Below are 7714 nucleotides of genomic sequence, written 5' to 3' on the forward strand. Positions count from 1 at the left end.
AATAGCAGAATTACTGAGGCAGAAGAACGGATAAGTGACCTGGAAGATAAAATAATGGAAATCACTACTGCAAAGCAGAATAAAGAAAAAACAATGAAAAGAACTGAGGACAGTCTCAGACACTTCCAGGAATACATTAAATGCACCAGCATTCGAATTACAGGGGTCCCAGAAGAAGAAGAGAAGAAGAAAGGGACTGAGAAAATATTTGAAGAGATTATAGTTGAAAACTTCCCTAATGTGGGAAATGAAATAGTTAATCAAGTCCAGGAAGCACAGAGAGTCCCATACAGGATAAATCGAAGGAGAAACATGCCAAGACACATATTAATCAAACTATCAATAATTAAATACAAAGAAAACATAGTAAAAGCAGCAAGGGAAAAAAAAATAATAATAACACACAAGGAAATCCCCATAAGGTTAACAGCTGATTTTTCAGCAGACACTCTGCAAGCCAGAAGGGAGTGGCAGGACATATCTGAAGTGCTGAAGGAGAAAAACTTACAACCAAGATTGCTCTACCCAGCAAGGATCTCATTCAGATTTGATGGAGAAATTAAAACCTTTACAGACAAGCAAAAGCTGAGAGAGTTCAGCACCACCAAACCAGCTTTACAACAAATGCTAAAGGAACTTCTCTAGGCAAGAGACACAAGAGGAGGAAAAGACCTACAATAACAAACCCAAAACAATTAAGAAAATGGGAATAGGAGCATACATATTGATTGTAAGGAACGGCACCAAAAACGGAGGAGAGCTTAAACAAGCTTTATTTGGGAATGCCCCCAGGCGAGGTTCACTGGTCCGAGAGAAAGGGGCCAGAGGAGTCGCGCCCGGGTGCAGGCACAAACAAAATTTATAGGGGTGGACGCAGGGGAGGCGCTTGCTGTGTGAAGCAGCCCTTTTTTGGTAATCTCTCGGGTGTTGTAGCAATGTCAGGTGTTGGTTGCATCAGCCTCAGAGCCGTTGGTTCTGCCCCTCGGGAAGTGGGAAGACGGGGCCGAGTGGTGTGGCAATGTCAGGTGTCGGTTGCATCAGCCACTTTGGTGGGGGTTCCGTCTGGCTCCCTGGGCCCTTCCCTGGACCTGCTGGCCTTACATCCGACTTCTTTGGTGTAATGGGGCAACGTTTTGTCTCTGGCTACTTCCTGCCATACAGGGGCGCCGTAAGGGAGTTGGGTGGCCAGCGGTCGGAGGTTAGGGGAGGGCGGCCACGGTGGTTCTGTGGGTAGTAAGGTATACGGGTGGAGGAGCATCTGATTTACCACGACCCGAGAGACTTCTTGTATGCGACTGCGGAGAACCCTGAGGAAACAGGGCGCAAGCATGAATAGGATGCAGATAAGGATTAAGGGGCCTAGGATTGGTGTCAGCCAGGTATAGAGGGTGGACTGCCACCAAACGGGGATGGGGGAGGTGGATTGTCACTGCCTGCGTTGGAGTTCTTCTTTTAAGCGTCGGAGAGCATCTACATTGTCTTCAACGCCCCCTGTCTCGTTGATGTAGTAGCAGCACTCTTCCTGTAGGAAGAGGCAGGTACCTCCTTTGTCGGCTGTCAGAAGGTCCAGGGCACGTCGATTTTGGAGGGCAACTCGGGCTACTGAGGTGATCTGACACTGGAGGGAGGTGATGGAGGTGGCAGAGTTCTAAATGGCTAGCTGGAGTTTCTTTTCTAGGTCGCAGGATGTTGAGACACTGTGTGTTAGGGCTCCTCCCCCGATGCCCGCAGCGACGAGAGAGGAGGCGAGGGAAATGCCTGCGACCATAGGGAGAAAGATGGCCCTTTTTTGTCAGCCAAAAATTTGTGTGGTAAGTGAGAGAAATTCGGCGTGGCCATATAATGTGAGTTGTGGAACAAGGGTGACGGGGATACGTGGGAAGGGGGAGGAAGAGTTGACCTCTTTTGTAAGGGAGCCATTACACCAAAAGAACAAGCCTGGTGGGGCCCCCATTGGCGTAGTTACAGGGAGGGATGAATTGCAAGGGAGTGCATCATCAGTTAAGCTTGGGCGGCTGCCATAGCAAATTGTGAGGTTCTTTTTTCCTAAATCAAGGAATATGGGGACTCTTAATGGGGGAAATGATAAGTTCTGGGAGGAACTAGGGAGGGTAGAGGTGAAGGGCTGATCGAGTAGGACAGCAGTTAATGGCACATAGAAAGCAGTCAGAGATGTTGCCTATTCCGGTGTGATTAAGCATTTGCACCCCTTGGCAGATGAGGGCCAACCAAGGAAAAGGGTCCGTCTTGTGCTCAGGGTGGGGTAGTTGGCATTCTAGGGCCTGTTCCATCTCCTGGACCATGGTGGCCTGTTTGCTCAAGTGCTGGATAATTTCAGGTATCACTCTGACATATGAGTGGAAGACCCTGATAGAGCCCACGGGGGTAGGCATCAGTTGCCCACTGATAGATTTTTCCTTGTACCCCTTTTACCCATCTGGTGTCCCAGGGATCTTTGATGTTGATGAATAATTGACCCTTGCCATTTGCGGTGAGCAGGTGGGATTTTCGGAGCGAGCTCCTGGTATCTAGTTTTGCCACATGGATGTTACATGAGTGATAGGGGCACCCCCCATAGGTCTCACCCCACCATTGACAGTAGTCTCTTGTCTGATCATAAGTGAAGCAGACAGTGGGGGTGGACCAACCCAGGGGAACACCTTCAATGTTAGAGATGGGGATCTGGACTGTCACCAGGGCCTGGCACCCATCTCGTTGGCAGTCTCCCGTGCCCAGGACTTGGGCGTGGGTCTGACCTTTAGCTTGCCATGTCCCGTGGACCTGGAAGCGCCATAGAGATATCTGGTGAGTCCTGGGTGGCAGGAGGAGCAGCAGGAGGAGAGACAGGGTGACGGACAAGCTGTAGCCTCGTGGGACCCAGCAGTAGGGCCATCCAAGCCTCTGGAGTTGGGGCCATTTTAAGGCGGGAGACATGGTACCAGGAGGGGTGTCCCAAGAGTTTAGCTGTCATGGGATTGGTCACCGTATGGGGGCCTGTCCCCCATGGCTTGAGAGATTGGGGGTGTAATTCTTTGAGGAGGACGCTATCGCTGGGTTGTAGAGGGAGAGAGGAAGTTTCAGAGGCAGTGACCGTCAGCAGGTTGTGGTCAGCATGTTCATGGAGAAGGTGGTGAAGCAGAGACAGGTAGGGGAGGTAGGAAGCTAGGGGTGGGTTTGGGGTTGGTAGGTTATGGAGGAGAAAAGGGCAGCCATAGAGCAGTTCGAATGGACTGAGACCAGTAGGGGTCCGAGGTGAGGCTCGGATTCGGGTGAGGGCAAGAGGGAGCAGATCGGGCCATGAGATACAGACCTCAAGGGAGAGCTTGGTGGGGTGGTCTTTCAAGATTCTGTTGGCATGCTCAGCCTTACTGGATGACTTGGGGTGGTAGGGGATGTGGAGTCTCCAGGTGATCTGAAGAGCCTCGGATACCTGCTGAACCACCTGAGAGACGAAGGTGGGTCCGTTGTCCGACTGGATGGAGATCCGCAGGCCAAATTGGGGGATGATATGTTGGAGAAGGATGGTGGTGACCATATCTGCCATTTCTCGGGCCGTTGGGAAGGCCTCGATCCAACCTGAAAAGGTGTCAATGAGAGTGAGCAAATATCAGAAGCATTTACAGGGGGGCATGTGGGTGAAGTCAATCTGCCAGTCCTCACCAGGTTGGTGTCCGCACATCTGGTGAGTAGGGATTCGGGGCCATAGATCTCCTTGTGGAGAGACAGACACGCAAGTCTGGCAAGCCACGTGAGTTTTTGAGATGGAATCTCTGAGTCCAGGCATGTAAAAGAGGGAATCTAGGAAATGGAACATCGCCTTCGGGCCAATGTGTAGGGACTTGTGGTTGTCTGATAGGAGGCTGGCCGCTTGGGCTGAAGGGAGGGCAACTTTGTTGTCCATAAAAATCCATCCTTTTTCGGCCTCGTGGTCCCCTTTGGATAGTAGGGCTGTCTCTTCGTGGGGGTCATATGCAGGTCAGATTGAGGTGGTGAGGAACAAGATCAGAGCTGGAGGGGCCTCTTTAGTGAGCTCACGGGCCACGGAGTCGGCCTTTGAGTTACCTTGTGCTATTGGGTTAGAAGGAGACTGGTGGCCCCTGCAGTGGATGACTGCCACCTCCTCAGGCAGTTGGAGGGCCTCCAGAAGTTTTGCGATGAGGGAGGCGTTGACCACCGGGGAACCCTTGGTGGTCAAAAGTCCGTGCCCCCTCCAAAGAGCTGAATGGCTGTGTGCAATCAGGAAGGCGTATTTAGAATCTGTATAGATATTGACCCTTTTGCCCTTAGAGAGGTCAAGGGCGCACGTGAGTGCTATCAGTTCAGCCCTTTGAGAGGTTGTTCCTTCTGGGAGGCGGTTGGCCTCGATAATGGTTGAGATGGTTACTACCACATAGGCTGCCTGGTGGTGTCCGTCGGGACCGAGTATTGAGCTGCCATCTATGAAGATGGTGCCGTCCGGGTTTAACAGTGGAGTATCAAAGAGTCCCTCCCTCGGCGGGCTGAGGGCCTCTATGACTTGGGGGTAGGAGTGGAAAGGGGAGGTCCCGGAATCGAAGATAGGCAAGAGGGAGGCCAGGTTTAGGCGCAGGGAGAGGTCGAGGGAGATAGCAGGGTTTTCAATGAACAGCAGGTAGAATTCCTGGATGTGGGAGGGGCCCAAGAGAGAGACTTATGGCCGAAGAGGTCGGCCAGTCGGTGGGAGGAAAATACAGTCAGCGGGTGGGCCAGGGTCAGTTTGAGTGTTTGTTTGGACAGCTCGGCTGCTGCTGCCAAAGCTCAGAGGCATGGTTGCCATCCCCGCATGGTTGGGTCAAGTTGTTTGGAGAGGTAGGCCACGGGGCGATAGGAAGGCCCTACAGGCTGGGCAAGAAGTCCAGTAGCTATTCCAATCCGTTCATCTACAAAGAGGTGGAAAGGACGGTCTGGGTTAGGCAGAGAAAAGGGAGGGGAGGATATCAGCGTGTCTCTGAGGGTGAGAAAGGCCCGTCGAACAGTGGAGGGAGAGGTAAGGGGTCCTTGGGGGGTTTCTTTAGCAGCTAAATATAGGGGCTTAGCAAGAATAGCAAAGTTAGGGATCCAGTGTCGGAAAAATCCTATTAGGCCCAGAAAGGAGAGAATCTGGTCAGCTGTCACTGGAGATTGGAGGTTGCGGATGGCCTGGGTGTGGTCAGCTGTCAGGCTCTTTGTTGTGGGGGTAAGGTGAATCCCCAGGTAGGTTACTGAGGGTGTAGACAGTTGGGCCTTGGCTGGAGAGACCCGATAGCCACGAGAGCCGAGATAATTGAGGAGGTCAGCAGTGTGCTGTTTTGAGAGGCTGAGAGATGGGCTACAGAGGAGGAGGTCATCCACGTATTGGAGGACTATAGTGGGCATGAGAGGGCAGGAAGCAAGATCCCGCGCCAGAGCCTGGCCAAAGAGGTGGGGGCTGTTGCGGAAGCCCTGGGGAAGAACCGTCCAGGTAAGCTGGCGGGAAGCCTGGATATCCGGATCTGTCCAGGTGAAAGCAAAAAGGAAGTAGGAATCAGGGTGCAGGGTGATAGAAAAGAAGGCGTCCTCGAGATCTAGGACCAACAATGGGTGGTGGGTGGGGGGATATGGGAGAGCAAAGTGTATGGGTTTGGCAAAACTGGGTGGAGGGGAATTATCGCCTCATTGATTAGTTGGAGGTCCTGGACCAGGCGGTAATCTCCTGAGGCCTTGCGGACAGGCAGGATGGGGGTGTTGCAGGTAGAGTCCGTGGGGATGAGGAGGCCCTGGTCTAAGAGTTTGGTGATAATAGGTCATAAGCCCCTTAGCTGAGTTTCAGAAATGGGGAATTGGGGCCTGGATGGAAACTTGGAGGGGGTCTTTAAGACAGATTAGGACAGGGGTGTGGTGTGTCGCTATTGTAGAGTTTGATGTATCCCAGACCTGGGGGTCTACCCGGTTGGGGGAGATGGGAGGAGGAAGAGAGGAGGGAGAGGGCTCCACTGCCAGACTGAGGAGGGGGAGCAGGAGTTGAGAGGAGGAGGCCTTAGGATCAAGTCTGGCAATTTGGAGAGAGGCCTCTAATTGGAAGACGACATCACGACCTAGCAGAGGAACCGGGCAGGACGGTATGACTAAGAAAGAATGAGGGAAAGGGAGCCTCTCGATGTAACATGAGAGAGGGCCGGTCTGGAGCGGGAAGGACGGCTTACCGTCGATGCCCATAACCGAGATCTGGGAAGGAAAAACTGTCCTGGAATATGTAGGCAAGACTGAATAGGTAGCCCTGTGTCCACCAGGAATGAGATGGACTCACCTGCTACCTGTAGCATTACCCTGGGCTCGGCGAGGGTGATGGGGGTCTTCGAGTCCGGGTGTTGTCAATCGTCAGCCAATCCCAGGAGTTCGAGTGGTGGAGCCGTCGGGTCAGTCCACCCTCCATGTGGAGGTGCTGAGGGAGGACCGGCCGTAGGGCAGTCACTTTTCCAATGGCCTGTTAGCCCGCAGCCATGGCAGGGCTTGGAAGGAGGCCGGGGTTTGGGACATTGGCGAGCCCAGTGCCCCTCTTTTCCGCACTTGAAGCAGGCCCCTGGTGGGGTTTCCTTCGGCAGGTCCCGCGGATGCTGTCCATGGGAGATGGCCGGCTGCAGGGTGGCTCTGAGGGCTTGGGTTTGGAGGGCCACCTTTTGGTGCATCCGAGCCTCTTGGCTGGATTCTGCCAAATCTTCACGGGCATTATAGACTTTAAAGGCCATTTTACCAGGTCTCGGATTGGAGTCTGGGGGCGTCCTCTGCCGCTTAAGTTTTTTTTCTGATATCAGGGGATGATTGGGTGGTAAAGTGGTTGGCCAAAGACCGTTGCGCTGCGGGGGTGTCAGGGTTCAAGCAGGTGTTTAGAGAGAGAGTTGGGCCTCTGTAAGTTGTTGAGGAAAATGGCTGGATTTCATTGGGCTCTTGGTTATCTCGTTTAGCTTTTCAAAGTTGACAATCTTGTGGAGCCAGCCTGCATACCAGCTAAAAAGCATTAGATCGCGTTTTGAGGCGACGTCTGGCCGTCCTGATAACTCCAGCCTGGATCAGTGCCAGGAATGGCAGTGGCTCGACGGCATAGAATTATCAGTGAGGTGGACCTGTTCTGCTGTGGTTTGGGCAGCAGTTTGAATTCTTTCCTCTCGTCGGGGTCAGAGTAGAAGATAGGATGACAAAGATGTTGTGCCAGGTTAGATCGTAAGCTTGAGAGAGGTAGCGAAATTCTTTGATGTAGCGGGAGGAGTATTGGCAGTAAAGGAGCCTAATCGCTTTTCTATTTGAGAGAGATCTTGGAGGGAAAGGGAAACATGAACTCTAACCAATACTTCCACTCTGGCCACCTCTCTTAAGGGAACGAGAAGGTCTGTGTCCTGGGAGTCATGGTGGTGAGAGCAGGTGTGTGAGCTGACTGGGGAGGAGAGGGGTGATGAGAGATAGATGGAGGGAGAGGAAGCAGGGAAGAGGAGGAGACAGGGGGAGGGTTGCCGGGGGGTGGAGGGGGGAGCAGTGGGGGCAATGGAGTAGGCTTGCGGAGGGAGAGGGGCGGGACAAGGTAGGGTGGGGGTTGGAGAGGAGCTGGAGGGGGGGAGAGAGAGAGATTCGGGTGGGCGGCTAGTGGAGAGGGGTCATCGTCAAAGGGACATTAGGGGCTTGGATGTAGAGATGTCGTTTGGCAAGGAGGATCTGGGAGTGGAACAACGAGGCAGAGGGAAGGTGG

The sequence above is a fragment of the Tursiops truncatus genome (assembly GCF_011762595.2).
Source record: "Tursiops truncatus isolate mTurTru1 chromosome Y unlocalized genomic scaffold, mTurTru1.mat.Y SUPER_Y_unloc_1, whole genome shotgun sequence".
NCBI lineage: Eukaryota > Metazoa > Chordata > Mammalia > Artiodactyla > Delphinidae > Tursiops > Tursiops truncatus.